This window comes from Leopardus geoffroyi, chromosome B3, assembly GCF_018350155.1.
Source record: "Leopardus geoffroyi isolate Oge1 chromosome B3, O.geoffroyi_Oge1_pat1.0, whole genome shotgun sequence".
Lineage (NCBI taxonomy): Eukaryota > Metazoa > Chordata > Mammalia > Carnivora > Felidae > Leopardus > Leopardus geoffroyi.
Genome location: NC_059337.1, coordinates 49,537,039 through 49,554,094, shown reverse-complemented (window position 1 = coordinate 49,554,094; position 17,056 = coordinate 49,537,039). Strand labels below are relative to the sequence as shown.

Sequence of the window (17,056 nt, the reverse complement as noted above, 5' to 3'; positions counted from 1 at the left end):
AAGTCTTGCCATTTGCAATCATGTGGATGGAACTAGAGTGTATTATGCTAAGCAAAATAAGTTAGTCAGAGAAAGACAAATATCATATGATTTCACTCATAGTGGAATTTAAGAAACAAAACAGATGAATATAGGGGAAAGTAATGAAAAATAAGATAAAAACAGAGAGGGAGGCAAACCATAAGAGACTCTTAAATACAAAGAACGAACTGAGGGTTGCTGGAGGACTACTGGGTTGGGGGATGGCCTAAGTGGGTGATGGGCATTAAAGAGGGCACTTGTTGGGATGAGCAAGTGATGAATCGCTAAATTCTACTCCTGAAACCAATACTACACTATATGTTAACTAACTCGAATCTAAATAAAAAATAATAATAAAAATAAAAAATAAATAAAAACCAATTAGAGAGGCCTCAGAAGAAATCAACTTTGCCAACATCTTGATCTTGGACTTCTAGCCTCCAGAACTGTGAGAAAGTAAATTTCTGTTGTTTAAGCCACCCACTCTGGAGTACTTTGTTACAGAAGTCCTAGCAAATCCATAAAAATAATATATTTTATTTAGTCCAATATATCCAAAATATTACCATCTCAATGGGTAGGCAATACAAAAATGAATTAATGAGGTACTTTGCATTCCTTTTTCTTTTTATACTAAGTTTTCAAAATCTGGGGAGTATTTTATACTTGCAGCACATCTCCATTCAGACTAGCCACATTGTAAGTGCTCAGCAGCCACTTGCGTCTAGGGCAGTGGAAGTCTGGTGTGTCCAGCCCTCTTCCAAACCAGGCTGCCATTTCCCACACTGTGAAACCCAGACATTCTCTTTGCTCAGTGTTTCTGAGTTTGTTTGCTTCTTTGTTTTTCAGTTTGCCAGTCCCACTGACTTCCCTCTGACTTCTGCAGCGATTTAGTGTTGGTACGGTGACAGAGAAAGCAACCCAGGCTCAGTTAATCATCTTGTCAGAAATCAAAAGTCTCCCCAGAGGACTGGAAGGTTTTTGAAACCTCACTGTTCTTGGCTAGTTAGTATTCAAATAAGAGCACTGTAATGACTCAGTCATCTCCCTGTTCAGCCTTATGCAAGTTTTTCCTCTGTTGATAGTTGGAGTTTCCCAAAACTTCAAAAAACAGAGAAATTGAGTGGGACATTCAAAGATTCTAAATGTGCACTGAGAGCCATGAAAAGAAATAATAGCATAGAACTCCTCTACTCCCAGAGTCCCAATAGCAAAAACCCACTTCTGTGAAAGACCATCCTGAGATACAGACAAATAAAATAATTCTTGACCAAAGACAGTTTTATTCCCATCTATTAAAAGGAAGAGTCACTTAGTGCTAAATTTCAAACATTCCCTTCCCCTTCATTTTGAACACTGGAGCTTGCACTTTCATCTACACTTCTGAAGTTCTGATTCACTAACATCCTAATGAAAATTTATAGTAGTTTTTAAAGTATATGTAACCCAGATATCAGCTGGCATTGACCTATTTCTTAATATCTAGATAAAGATAGATTTAAGTCTCCATGGTACGGATTGTAGAAAAATGCAGTGGGATCCTTGGGATATCTGCCCATTTTAGGGGTTGGGGAGGGTGACACTTTGGAACGGCTGCCTCTGCTTCTCTACCTCTGCTGAGTGAATATTGAAATCAGGGGTCCTCTCATCATCCGCTCCCATCCAGCTCAATGGTGCTCTGCCTTAGGTATTCTTGCCCTTAATTTCTACCCAGTGCACCCTCCAATCAATATATTTTGAGTGAATAGAAAATATTACTGGAGGGGCACCTCAGTGGTTCAGTGGGTTGAGCATCCAACCGGCTCACATCATGATCTTGCAGTACGTGGGTTTGAGCCCCACATCCGGCTCAGTGCTGTCAGCACAGAGCCCACTTCTGATTCTCTGCCCCCTCTCTCTGCCCCTCCCCCACTTGGGATCTCTCTCAAAAATAAATAAACTTTTTTTTTAATAAATAAATAAATAAATCCCTATTTGTTTCTAAGACACACTACTTAAGTTATCACAAGTTTGCCGTGGCTCCTGCAGACCCCCATACCCTATCCTATGGTCTCACCTTTGCTTCAAGTAGATTATCAAGGCATCTTTTCTCTTCTAAACATATCTGTAACTCTGTGTTGAGAGGTCTCTATTGGATCAATTTCACAATGTGAATACATCTGTTCTGTTAAGGAATATCTTTTTTTCTCTTTCTTTCATCTTTCCACCCATCCTGTACTCTTTCCATCCAATACTTTTCCATTTAGTGTCCTATATTCAGTCATTGCCCGTATCCCAGTTTAAAAATTAAACTATGATAGGGGCGCCTGGGTGGCGCAGTCGGTTAAGCGTCCGACTTCAGCCAGGTCACGATCTCGCGGTCCGGGAGTTCGAGCCCCGCGTCAGGCTCTGGGCTGATGGCTCGGAGCCTGGAGCCTGTTTCCGATTCTGTGTCCCCCTCTCTCTCTGCCCCTCCCCCGTTCATGCTCTGTCTCTCTCTGTCCCAAAAATAAATAAACGTTGAAAAAAAATTTTTTTTTTAAATTAAAAAAATAAAAAAAAATTAAACTATGATATAAACTTCTATGTTTCATTTTCATACTTCCTTGTTTGTACGCTCTCTAGCTAATAGTCAAATGTTAGCTGATACTGCGTTAAGTGCTTTCTTTTTCACTGGGGTATCTGCATTCTAGTAGAAGAACTAGGACCTTGCCACACTGACCAAAACAAGTAAAAATGGGGGTATCCTAATCTTGAGCACAAAGCAATTATTTAAAAACAAAAGTACTCCTTTTGCCTTCTTGCCTTTGGTGGCCAACATTGGGCATAGATGTTTGGTCTTTTTTCTTTCTTTCTTTCTTTCTTTCTTTCTTTCTTTCTTTCTTTCTTTCTTTCTCTCTTTCTTTCTCTCAGAGAGAGAGAACACACACACAAATGGGGGAGAGGGGCAGAGGGAGAGAGAGAATCTCAAACAGGCTCCACACTCAGCCTAGAGCCAATCCCATAACCATGGTATCATGACCTGAATTGAAATCAAGAGTCAGATGCTCAATCAACTGAGCCACCCTCAGGTGCCCCGAAGGTTACTCTTCTTGTAAAAAGGAAATAGGATTTCAAGGAGTATGAAATTAAAAGAAAAACTGAACATGTGGTGTAACTTGTTTCCATCCTTAGAATCGCAGCATCTTAACCAAAGGGCTCCTTGGTTAGATGTACAGCCCAACTGTCTCATAATCAAGGACACTGGTCCTTTTTCAAGAGAAGGTCTGGGGGAAAGGCTCTGCATGAGGCATCAGAGTATGTGAGTTACCTTACCCCCTTGGAAATGGGGCCTGCTCTCCATAATACCCCCTCCACAGCAGGCAGCTTTATCCCCTTCCTCCAAACTTACCCAGTTCAGTAGCTCTTCAACATCTCCCTTGCAGCACTTACCCTTTCTACCTTCTGTTACAGTTATTTACCTTTACACCTTTTTTTCCCTGTTAGAAATGAATCTCCTGAGGGCCTTGGTACTTACTTTTCCCTCAGATAAATGTATTTCTGATCAAATGTAATCTTGTCAGAGAACCCTTCCTTGACCAGCCTCTGTAAAAATAATACATTCCCCATCACATCTCTCTCCATTCTCTTCTTCATTTTTATTCAGAGCTCTTATCACTACTTGACATGTGATACATTTTTTGTCTGTCTCCCCAGTACATACCCAGGAATACAACTTACTGAGAAAAAGAAATTTTATTGTGTACCCAACTCTGTTTCTAGCTTGTAAAATAGAGCCCTGGCATACAGGAAGCACTGAATAAATATTCATTAAATGCATTAAAAATCAATCATAATATCTATCTACATATCTATCTATATGCCCTCCACAGTACTTAGTACAAGGCCTAGCATTTCTTGAGAACCTAGTAATTACCCTTGAAGGTAGGAAAGGGCAAAAGGGTGATAGGGAATAAAAGAGAAGAAAGATGTGTGAAAGGAAGGAGAAGGGAAAGAGTAAAGAAGGAAGGAAGAAGAAAGGACTAAATGGCCAAATGAATTCATAAATGAACAGGTTCTATTTAAGCAACATGTCACTTTGGGAAATTATGGGAAAGACTACAAGTGTCATTAAAACCAACTGGTACAAGGAAGAAGGCTTAGATAGTGGCTCATTTCCTTGGTAGAGCCATTTACTGCAGAAAGTCAGGATGCAAGGGAAATTACTGTAGGAGAATGCTATTCTACAGTCTGGCCAAGTAAAATATTAGATGGATTTAGGCATTAACACTGCTTGGCCAAAAGCCACAGAGCTAATTGTTACTTGTTTGAGTCTCTTAAGACTACACCATTAAAACTTGAATTTTTAACAGAACGAATAAACATCTGTGAGCTCCTTAATTAGAGGATAGTCTAGAAAATTAAGAAAATTACTTTTTAAAAAAGAGAAATTAAGACATGGAATCAGTCCAGGAAATTATTCAACTGCCTCTGTATAGGATCAATTCATATTTTCTCCCTGCCTCTTTAAACGCCTTTTGGCCATAAAGCCACTCCTCTTCAGCCCCATTTGACTCTTATCAGCCTAGCCATGCTGACCAGCCTTCATGTTCTAGCTATTCAACCATTAGGCACATATAAAGATGGCACATATAAAGATCATATTCTCTAATGATCAATAAAAGGGCACTGAGGTGCCAATGAGATAGTAGAGCACAGTGATAAGAGTTTAGCATCTGAAGTCAGATTTCCAGATTCAGATCCTGGATCTGTCTTTTAATTGATGTGACTTTGGGCAAGCTATTTAACCTCTTAATTCTCAGTTTTTATCAGTAAAATATGTGATAATAATGCCTATTTCATAGTGTTACAACAAATATGGTATATGCAAAAAATATGGTATATTGTCTATAGTGTTGTAATGTTATATTTAGTCTAGTTCCCAGCAAATAAGTGTTTAATGAATGTTAGTTCTTTTCTGTCTTGTTTGTATTTGTCCTTTTTTTCTCCTTTGATAGGATGAAATTTCTTAAAATGAGAAACCATGTCTTCCTTCTCCTTCATAATGATTCATTTTAACAATAAAGTGTTCTAAAATGAAAAGTATGTACTCACTTTAGGGGATTCCATTCATCCCCAGTCAGTAATCTCTACTTATATTTTCCTAAAGATAGCATCCAGTTGTGAAGCTGTTAGAAAGAACGCATAGATTTGCAGGTGGTTTAGTATGCACCTGCATGTTATTTTCAGGTAAAAATCTGATCTCTATCATCTCTTTCTCTATTTCTCTCTTTCTCTCAATCTTGCTGTCATTTTCCACTTTATTCCTCTACTCCAAAATGTTACATTGGATATTTGCAACCAAATTCTTCCCAATAGTTTGTTTTATACTCAAATGAAACTCAAATCACATTCTGTCATAAAACACAATTGCCTAATTGATGAAAGATAATGTGATTTCCCAGGGCTCTGGTCTTTTCACTCCTCCACTTTCCTGCAGAGTAAAAATGCTGTTCCTCTTATATGCAGTAATAGGGGAAAACAGCATGGCAGATACCCTGCTCTAGAATACTGAAGCCAAAAAGTGAGACAACAGTGCTGACATCCTTGACCCTAGTGTACAGTTCTGACTGAACTTAAGTCAAAGATTCTTCCTTGCCCTTGTTAAACTGTAAGAAACCATTCTATTAGCTCCACCAACTTCAGTACGTTTATTTGTCCTGCTTCCATGCTCCATATTCATTTGGGAATCACACTGCTGTAGCAAGAAAGAATCTCCCATCCATCATGATGCCATTTACACTATCACAATCCAGGGACTTCCCATAGAAAGAGAATCAAGAAAGGTTAACAAAGGAGAAGAAAAGCTAATGGAAGTCTACACATGTCAAAAAAAAAAAAAAAGGCTTCTACGTCATAGTTTGACAAACACGACGCATTAGAAAATTATAAACTTGAGGATTCAGAAAAACAAAGGCACAGTTACTTTCTAAAGAACAGAGTCACATTTGTAAATTGCTGAGGTAATTCCAGTTTCAATGATTTCCTGTGGAGAAAATAAATCTGGGTTTATCAAGCTGAAATGCTCCCTACATCTTCCATATTTAAAAACTTGGATTTACTTGAACTTTTAAGTTAACCATCTGCCAAAAGTCTAAGCCTGTTTTCTTACATAATCAAAACCTGGGTTTCAGCTGGTATTAATAATACATCTGTATTATCCATAATTGCTTCAAGCTTCATTTTGGCATGATTAAGGGTAATCATAATCCTTTGAAAAGTCCATAGTTTATTCTGTTTAAAGCTACTGTTAGAGTTAATGCATTTTCATGTTTCTACCTTCAGTTCAATTAATCTGAAATCAAATATGCATTTCCTTTGATTACATCAACTTTTATCTTTCATTCCATATACCAAAGTAATAAGTCTGAGGGTCTAGCAGATAGGAATAGATTTATGTGTTTTGGTTAACAAATCCTATAAAAATCCCTAAAATATGCACAATAGTATCACATTTATGCAAAAGTCATATGTAAGTAGCTTCAGCCATCTGGGTAGAAGCTAAGAACCCACAAGTAATTGAAGGTCAAAATCTCTAGTACAAAAAGGAGAGGTTGCCTGTTGCTGCTGTAGTAGCCCAGTGGTGTTCTATTTCTTCTTCACTGCCAACTAGCCACAGGCACAACGAGCCAAAATCAGACATGCTCTGCCAAGGGTGGGTGGGGTGGGGGGACACCAGTACCCCGCAGAGATATTCTGCTTTCAGGTACCTTCTCACACTACTAGTCTGGAATATTTGTTTTTTTTTTGTTTTTGTTTTTGTTTTTTAATATATGAAATTTATTGTCAAATTGGTTTCCATACAACACCCAGTGCTCATCCCAAAAGGTGCCCTCCTCAATACCCATCACCCACCCTCCCCTCCCTCCCACCCCCCATCAACCCTCACTTTCTTCTCAGTTTTTAACAGTCTCTTATGCTTTGGCTCTCTCCCACTCTAACCTCTTTTTTTTTTTTTTTCCATCCCCTCCCCCATGGATTTCTGTTAAGTTTCTCAGGATCCACATAAGTGTGAAACCATATGGTATCTGTCTTTCTCTGTATGGCTTATTTCACTTAGCATCACACTCTCCAGTTCCATCCACGTTGCTACAAAAGGCCATATTTCATTTTTTCTCATTGCCACGTAGTATTCCATTGTGTATATAAACCACAATTTCTTTATCCATTCATCAGTTGATGGACATTTAGGCTCTTTCCATAATTTGGCTATTGTTGAGAGTGCTGCTATAAACATTGGGGTACAAGTGCCCCTATGCATCAGTACTCCTGTATCCCTTGGGTAAATTCCTAGCAGTGCTATTGCTGGGTCATAGGGTAGGTCTATTTTTAGTTTTCTGAGGAACCTCCACACTGCTTTCCAGAGCGGCTGCACCAATTTGCATTCCCACCAACAGTGCAAGAGGGTTCCCGTTTCTCCACATCCTCTCCAGCATCTATAGTCTCCTGATTTGTTCATTTTGGCCACTCTGACTGGCGTGAGGTGATACCTGAGTGTGGTTTTGATTTGTGTTTCCCTGATGAGGAGCGACATTGAGCATCTTTTCATGTGCCTGTTGGCCATCCGGATGTCTTCTTTAGAGAAGTGTCTATTCAGGTTTTCTGCCCATTTCTTCACTGGGTTATTTGTTTTTCGGGTGTGGAGTTTGGTGAGCTCTTTATAGATTTTGGATACTAGCCCTTTGTCCGATATGTCATTTGCAAATATCTTTTCCCATTCCGTTGGTTGCCTTTTAGTTTGTTGGTTGTTTCCTTTGCTGTGCAGAAGCATTTTATCTTCATAAGGTCCCAGTAATTCACTTTTGCTTTTAATTCCCTTGCTTTGGGGATGTGTCGAGTAAGAGATTGCTACGGCTGAGGTCAGAGAGGTCTTTTCCTGCTTTCTCCTCTAAGGTTTTGATGGTTTCCTGTCTCACATTCAGGTCCTTTATCCATTTTGAGTTTATTTTTGTGAATGGTGTGAGAAAGTGGTCTAGTTTCAACCTTCTGTGTGTTGCTGTCCAGTTCTCCCAGCACCATTTGTTAAAGAGACTGTCTTGGGGCGCCTGGGTGGCGCAGTCGGTTAAGCATCCGACTTCAGCCAGGTCACGATCTCGCGGTCCGTGAGTTCGAGCCCAGCATCAGGCTCTGGGCTGATGGCTCAGAGCCTGGAGCCTGTTTCCGATTCTGTGTCTCCCTCTCTCTCTGCCCCTCCCCCGTTCATGCTCTGTCTCTCTCTGTCCCAAAAATAAATAAACGTTGAAAAAAAAAATTTTTTTTTTAAATAAAAAAATAAAAAAAATAAAGAGACTGTCTTTTTTCCATTGGATCTTCTTTCCTGCTTTGTCAAAGATGAGTTGGCCATACGTTTGTGGGTCTAGTTCTGGGGTTTCTATTCTATTCCAGTGGTCTATGTGTCTGTTTTTGTGCCAATACCATGCTGTCTTGATGATGACAGCTTTGTAGTAGAGGCTAAAGTCTGGGATTGTGATGCCTCCTGCTTTGGTCTTCTTCTTCAAAATTCCTTTGGCTATTCGAGGCCTTTTGTGGTTCCATATGAATTTTAGGATTGCTTGTTCTAGTTTCGAGAAGAATGCTGGTGCAATTTTGATTGGGATTGCATTGAATGTGTAGATAGCTTTGGGTAGTATTGACATTTTGACAATATTTATTCTTCCAATCCATGAGCAGGGAATGTCTTTCCATTTCTTTAAATCTTCTTCAATTACCTTCATAAGCTTTCTATAGTTTTCAGCATACAGATCTTTTATATCTTTGGTTAGATTTATTCCTAGGTATTTTATGCTTCTTGGTGCAATTGCGAATGGGATCAGTTTCTTTATTTGTCTTTCTGTTGCTTCATTGTTAGTGTATAAGAATGCAACTGATTTCTGTACATTGATTTTGTATCCTGCAACTTTGCTGATTTCATGTATCAGTTCTAGCAGACTTTTGGTGGAGTGTATCGGATTTTCCATGTATAATATCATGTCATCTGCAAAAAGCGAAAGCTTGACTTCATCTTTGCCAATTTTGATGCCTTTGACTTCCTTTTGTTGTCTGATTGCTGATGCTAGAACTTCCAGCACTATGTTAAACAACAGCAATGAGAGTGGGCATCCCTGTCGTGTTCCTGATCTCAGGGAAAAAGCTCTCAGTTTTTCCCCGTTGAGGATGATGTTAGCTGTGGGCTTTTCATAAATGGCTTTTATGATCTTCAAGTATGTTCCTTCTATCCCGACTTTCTCAAGGATTTTTATTAAGAAAGGGTGCTGGATTTTGTCAAAGGCCTTTTCTGCATCGATTGACAGGATCATATGGTTCTTCTCTTTTTTTTTGTTAATGTGATGTATCACGTTGATTGATTTGCGAATGTTGAACCAGCCCTGCATCCCAGGAATGAATCCCACTTGGTCATGGTGAATAATTCTTTTTATATGCTGTTGAATTCGATTTGCTAGTATCTTATTGAGAATTTTTGCATCCATATTCATCAGGGATATTGGCCGGTAGTTCTCTTTTTTTACTGGGTCTCTGTCTGGTTTAGGAATCAAAGTAATACTGGCTTCATAGAATGAGTCTGGAAGTTTTCCTTCCCTTTCTATTTCTTGGAATAGCTTGAGAAGGATAGGTATTATCTCTGCTTTAAACGTCTGGTAGAACTCCCCTGGGAAGCCATCTGGTCCTGGACTCTTATTTGTTGGGAGATTTTTGACAACCGATTCAATTTCTTCGCTGGTTATGGGTCTGTTCAAGCTTTCTATTTCCTCCTGATTGAGTTTTGGAAGCGTGTGGGTGTTTAGGAATTTGTCCATTTCTTCCAGGTTGTCCAATTTGTTGGCATATAATTTTTCATAGTATTCCCTGATAATTGTTTATATCTCTGAGGGATTGGTTGTAAGAATTCCATTTTCATTCATGATTTTATCTATTTGGGTCATCTCCCTTTTCTTTTTGAGAAGCCTGGCTAGAGGTTTGTCAATTTTATTTATTTTTTCAAAAAACCAACTCTTGGTTTCGTTGATCTGCTCTACAGTTTTTTTAGATTCTATATTGTTTATTTCTGCTCTGATCTTTATTATTTCTCTTCTTCTGCTGGGTTTAGGCTGCCTTTGCTGTTCTGCTTCTATTTCCTTTAGGTGTGCTGTTAGATTTTGTATTTGGAATTTTTCTTGTTTCTTCAGATAGGCCTGGATTGCAATGTATTTTCCTCTCAGGACTGCCTTCGCTGCGTCCCAAAGCGTTTGGATTGTTGCACTTTCATTTTCGTTTGTTTCCATATATTTTTTAATTTCTTGTCTAATTGCCTGGTTGACCCACTCATTCGTTAGTAGGGTGTTCTTTAACCTCCATGCTTTTGGAGGTTTTCCAGACATTTTCCTGTGGTTGATTTCAAGCTTCATAGTGGTCTGTGGTCTGAAAGTATGCATGGTATAATTTCAATTCTTGTAAACTTATGAAGGGCTGTTTTGTGACCCAGTATATGATCTATCTTGGAGAATGTTCCATGTGCACTCGAGAAGAAAGTATATTCTGTTGCTTTGGGATGCAGAGTTCTAAATATATCTGTCAAGTCCATCTGATCCAATGTATCATTCAGGGCCCTCGTTTCTTTATTGACCGTGTGTCTAGATGATCTATCCATTTCTGTAAGTGGGGTGTTAAAGTCCCCTGCAATGACCACATTCTTATCAATAAGGTTGCTTATGTTTGTGAGTAATTGTTTTATATATTTGGGGGCTCCCGTATTCGGTGCATAGACATTTATAATTGTTAGTTCTTCCTGATGGATAGACCCTGTAATTATTATATAATGCCCTTCTTCATCTCTTGTTACAGCCTTTAATTTAAAGTCTAGTTTGTCTGATATAAGTATGGCTACTCCAGCTTTCTTTTGGCTTCCAGTAGCATGATAAATAGTTCTCCATCCCCTCACTCTCAATCTAAAGGTGTCCTCAGGTCTAAAATGAGTCTCTTGTAGACAGCAAATAGATGGGTCTTGTTTTTTTATCCATTCTGATACCCTATGTCTTTTGGTTGGCGCATTTAATCCATTTACATTCAGTGTTATTATAGAAAGATACGGGTTTAGAGTCATTGTGATGTCTGTATGTTTTATGCTTGTAGTGATGTCTCTGGTACTTTGTCTCACAGGGTCCCCCTTAGGATCTCTTGTAGGGCTGGTTTAGTGGTGACAAATTCCTTCAGTTTTTGTTTGTTTGGGAAGACCTTTATCTCTCCTTCTATTCTAAATGACAGACTTGCTGGATAAAGGATTCTCGGCTGCATATTTTTTCTGTTTAGCACACTGAAGATCTGAAGATCTCGTGCCAGTTCTTTCTGGCCTGCCAAGTTTCAAAAGAGAGATCAGTCACGAGTCTTATAGGTCTCCCTTTATATGTGAGGGCATGTTTATCCCTTGCTGCTTTCAGAATTTTCTCTTTATCCTTGTATTTTGCCAGTTTCACTATGATATGTCGTGCAGAAGATCGACTCAAGTTACGTCTCAAGGGAGTTCTCTGTGCCTCTTGGATTTCAATGCCTTTTTCCTTCCCCAGTTCAGGGAAGTTCTCAGCTATTATTTCTTCAAGTACCCCTTCAGCACCTTTCCCTCTCTCTTCCTCCTCTGGGATACCAATTATGCGTATATTATTTCTTTTTAGTGTATCACTTAGTTCTCTAATTTTCCCCTCATACTCCTGGATTTTTTTTATCTCTCTTTTTCTCAGCTTCCTCTTTTTCCATAACTTTATCTTCTAGTTCACCTATTCTCTCCTCTGCCTCTTCAATCCGAGCTGTCGTCGTTTCCATTTTGTTTTGCATTTCGTTTAAAGCGCTTTTCAGCTCCTCGTGACTGTTCCTTAGTCCCTTGATCTCTGTAGCAAGAGATTCTCTGCTGTCCTCTATACTGTTTTCAAGCCCAGAGATTAATTTTATGACTATTATTCTAAACTCACTTTCTGTTATATTATTTAAATCCTTTTTGATCAGTTCATTAGCTGTTGCTATTTCCTGGAGATTCTTCTGAGGGGAATTCTTCCGCTTGGTCATTTTGGATAGTCCCTGGCGTGGTGAGGACCTGCAGGGCACTTCCCCTGTGCTGTGTGTATAACTGGAGTTGGTGGGCGGGGCCACAGTCCGACCTGATGTCTGCCCCGAGCCCACCACTGGGGCCACAGTCAGACTGGTGTGTGCCTTCTCTTCCCCTCTCCTAGGGGCGGGATTCACTGTGGGGTGGCATGGTCCATCTGGGCTACTTGCACACTGCCAGGCTTGTGCACGGGGCAGGAGGGGCAGGCTTAGCTCGCTTCTCCTTAGGTGATCCACTTCAGGAGGGGCCCTGTGGCAGCGGGAGGGAGTCAGATCCGCTGCTGGAGGTTTGGCTCCGCAGAAGCACAGAGTTGGGTGTTTGCGTGGAGTGAGCAAGTTCCCTGGCAGGAACTGGTTCCCTTTGGGATTTTGGCTGGGGGATGGGCGGGGGAGATGGCGCTGGGGAGCGCCTTTGTTCGCCACCAAACTGAGCTCTGTCATCCGGGGCCTCAGCAGCTCTCCCTCCCTTTGTCCTCCAGCCTTCCCGCTTTCCGAGCAGAGCTGTTAACTTATGACCTCCAAGACGCTAAGTCGCGCTTGCTGTGGGAACACAGTCCGTCAGGCCCCTCCGCTTTTGCCAGCCAGACTCGGGGGCTCTGCTTGGCCGGGGAGCCGCCCCTCCGCCCCGGCTCCCTCCCACCAGTCCGTGGAGCGCACACCGCCTCGCCGTCCTTCCTACCCTCTTCCGTGGGCCTCTCATCTGCGCTTGGCTCCGGAGACTCCGTTCTGCTAATCCTCTGACGGTTTTCTGGGTTATTTAGGCAGGTGTAGGCGGAATCTAAGTGATCAGCAGGACGCGCGGTGAGCCCAGCGTCCTCCTACGCCGCCATCTTCCCTCTCTCCTCCTAGTCTGGAATATTTGGCTATTGTTCTGCCACTCATGACTTCCTTGGAAATGATGACAATTCCTCAACAAAACTTCATCTACCTGAAAGTAGAACTCTTGACTCTACTAATTTCTTTTTGTAATTTCAAGACACCCCTCCCAAGCCTTCAGGAGAAGGAAGAGGCCAAAGAATGAAGATTTTAGGGTTATTGCCTACACACCATAAACTCCTACCAAAATGCCAATTAATGACTCCAATCCCCCCTCCTCCCCAGCACTCAGCTTTCTTATTTGAAGGACTGTAGTCCATTCCATCTACTCTAGGTCTTACTTCCAAAACCAAAGCATCTGTCATATTCCCCAAATCAACCAAGCTTCCACCAAGAGGGAAATACCTTTGGTTCCTGCAATCAGCATTCCTCTACTTCTATCCTACAACCACTCCTCTCAACGTCTCAGCCTCCCAAAGAGAATATACAGATTACCTGAGGCCACTGAGGCAAACAGCCTCAGGGATTTTTTTTCTTTTTTCTTCTTTCTTTTTTAATTAATTAATATTTTCCCCAACTCCATGTCTCCCCATTCACAATACAGGCAAAGGGCCTGGGCTGTGGTGTATATGGGTAGATTTACTCTGCCTCCTTTTTCTGTATCATCAGTAGAAGAACACAGTCTGTGGTAAGCACTCTCAGGTTTTGAATGGGCCAACTCTTCTCCTAGATCTCATCTCTAAAACCAGTACTTTGCCAAGTGACTCCAGCACACTCTGTTACCCTGGTTATACTGAACCATGTATATCCTAGAACACAGATCTTGTGGTGGATCTACTGCGTACAGGGCAATGCCCCTCCCATAGCATTAATAAGATACTAACATCTGCAATGACTATGCCTAAACAGGTTTAGGGGCCCTGCTAATAACGAAGCAGAGCGGATGATTCAGGGTCCCTCATTTCACAGCCAAAGACTCAAGTCACAACAGGCTTTCTATGGTTGCCCTTCTACTATGTAGGCCCAGACCAAACACAAAACTCTGACACAACTGGCATCAAGTAATTATTAATAAAAAGATGCATCCAAAAATGGAATTCTACTGAGGATGAGAATTTCTGAATTCTGAATTTTAGAGCTTACACCAAACCTCAATCATATATAATCCAAAGGGAGAGCTCCCCTTTCTACATCAATTTGACCGATAATGATTTAATTGCCTATAGAATACAATACTCTGAAGTGCAGTAAAGGATACCTTTGGAAATTCATTATAAAACAACCTGTATTGGGGCGCATGGGTGGCTCAGTCAGTTAAACGTCTGACTTCAGCTCAGGTCATGCATGATCTCATGGTTCGTGGGTTTGAGCCCCATGTCGGACTCTGTGCTGACAGCTCAGAGCGTAGAGCCTACTTTGGATTCTGTGTCTCCCTCTCTCTTTCTGCCCCTCCCCTGCTTGCACTCTGTCTCTCTTTCTCTCAAAAATAATAAACATTAAAAAAAATTTAAAACAACCTGTATGAAGGCATTTATAGCTAGAGAATTGAAATGTGTTAGGTTTTCAGAGAAAAGTGTAGATGTGCTTTAGGAATAGAGGTAATTTACAAAAAGTCCTAAGTTTAACATTACTTTACTCCCTTTACCCATTTCTTACTGTCTCAGGAGAAGAGAATAATTCATTTTTCCTTGACTTTTTATATTCATTTACATGTTTCATAATTTTTTATAGGTACTCTTTAAGATAAATTCTCAAAAACAAACATATCTCACTCTAAATCTCTTATTTGCTTTTCCCCATTATCCATCCTTCTTCCTGCTGCTTATTCTGGGGGTCAAATTTTAGTGTTCTAAACTTTTTCCTTAATGGATATTTCAATCTCTGTTTCAGCTAGCTTGTCCTAACCAACTATTTGCCACTAACTTCAAATGAATAAATTACCTTACAACCATCCTATTTTAAGTCATATGACTCTTTTCAAAATAAATTATTGAAGATAAATTATTATCCCTAAAGAACTTGAGTCCAAGAATCCACTGAAGTAATATGAGTGAGGTTTTATAAATTTTTAACTGTTTCAGAACTGGTGAGATTTGTTTGATTAAAACAAAGTATAGATGAATTCAAAGGAAAGATGGAGCATTCCCTGCTTAAGAGCACTTTTATATTGTTATAACGAATTTTAAAGTTCTGAGATAATTACAAGTTTTTGCTTTTCTTTGATAATATATGCATAAGTTGTTTTTATGAGATGCTTTAGACCTTTAGCAGTGAAAATCGCCTACCTACCCAGCGAGCTGTAACCATGATACATTATCTGAGGGAAAACTCTGAAACAATTTTAGGAGACAACAAATATCAGAGGTCTGAAAGTGTACTGGAGAAATGTATATGAAATGAAAAGGGAGAGAGCTGCTAGGGCTAAAATAAAGAAGTTTGGCCATGTGACCAAAGCAGGTTTGGGGGGCGAAGGGGGCGGAGTGTGGAGAAAGAATTGAGAGACCCAAGCAACCAACCAGAAAGCCAATGAATATATCTTCCAAACTCAGTCAGCCTCCACTGCCCCAGCTTCCTTCATCTGCCACCTTCTTCCTAACTTTCTCCAACTGAGGTCTCTGAAAAAAGACAAAATAAGGCAAGGGGCAAGAGTCAATCTCGGTATCCAAAGACACTAAGAGAAGGAACAAGAATAATAAGTTTACCAATCCGTTCCCCCAAAGAGGATTATAGACACTAAGCACCAACTCCAACTTCTGAAAGAAGATAGGAAGGAAGGAATGGTTGGAGGTAAGCAGAATTCCAGAAGGAAAAACAATATTCACTAGGAACCAGATATTACATAATCAGAGTTTCTTTTATTCCAACTGTCACCCACAAAGTTACAAGAGTCAAATTACTTCCACAGCCTGATCTTTGAATAATTTAAATACTTTACTATCGCCCCCCTGGCAAAATGAAATAGAGAGGAGAGTGTGTACACATTAGGTTGTATAAGATGTTTGTAACTGATCAACAGCCAGCATTGAAAATTTTCATTGCATAGAAGTCAGACCTAAAGATAATTTTTCCATTTTCACTTTTCAAAATTCCATTGTGCTCCTCAGAGAATTAGATAAAAAACGTTGTGTGCCTTCTTTTTTTTTTTTTCTTCTCTTTGAAAGGCTGGTTAACAGACTTCTCCATCTCTTCCAAAGTTATCTCAAATAGCCCAGCGCCCTCTATTGGCCTTCCTGCCACACTGCTTCTCTATGGCCTCTGCAGCTACCTGGGTGTTGTTTTTAAAACATTCTGCAGCTGCAGCTCTGCAGACAAATTAGTGGCTTAAGAAAAGTGCGGTATAACAGGGCGCCTGGGTGGTTCAGTGGGTTGAGCATCCAACTTGGGCTCAGGTCATGATCTCACCATTGGTGGGTTGGAGCCCCACGTCAGGCTTTGCGCTGACAGATCAGAGCCTTCCTCAGATTCTCTACCTGCCTCTCCCCTACTCAAGCGTGCTCTCCGTCTCTCTCGCAAAAATAAACAAACATTAAACAAACTTTTTTATTTTTTAATGTTTATTTATTTTTGAGAGAGAGAGCACGAGCGAGTGCAGGAGTGGGGGAGGGGCAGAGAGAGAGGGAAACACAGAATTGGAAGCAGGCTCCATCCAGGCTCTGAGCTGTCAGCACAGAGCACAAAGCAGGGTTCAAACCCACGAACTGCCAGATCATGACATGAGCCAAAGTGGGACGCTTAACCAACTGAGCCACCCAGGCTCCCCTTAAAACAAATGTTTTTAATTAAAAAAAAGAAAAGTGCTTTATGGATTGAACTTGAATCATTTGACAAAACAAAGGAGAAATAGGTATAATGGACTCTAAAATCAACCATTAAAATTATTTATGGTAGGGTCAATGATTATGTCATTGCCCTCTTTTTAAAAAATATTCAATTCAATTCTTTTAAAAAACATCTTTGTTACATGGCTGAATTACCATTAATTGTGGATATACATGACTGGCTTCAGAAGCAGACAATGAACTGGATCCAATCTAATCAAAATGACCCAACAAACTGAAGAGTGATGAAAGCCCATCATGCTAGCCCATAATGGACCTAATCTTCCCCAGACTTACCGTCCTCTTAGTCTGAG

At 40.3% G+C, this 17,056-nt stretch overlaps 1 non-coding gene across 1 annotated transcript; it reads right to left on the bottom strand.

The window, feature by feature from the left end:
* Nucleotides 1–13,503: 13,503 nt before the first annotated feature.
* Nucleotides 13,504–13,629, bottom strand: LOC123584710. The gene has a single exon (XR_006705656.1). It is a non-coding gene; the product is annotated as a small nucleolar RNA SNORA51 (small nucleolar RNA).
* Nucleotides 13,630–17,056: the final 3,427 nt, after the last annotated feature.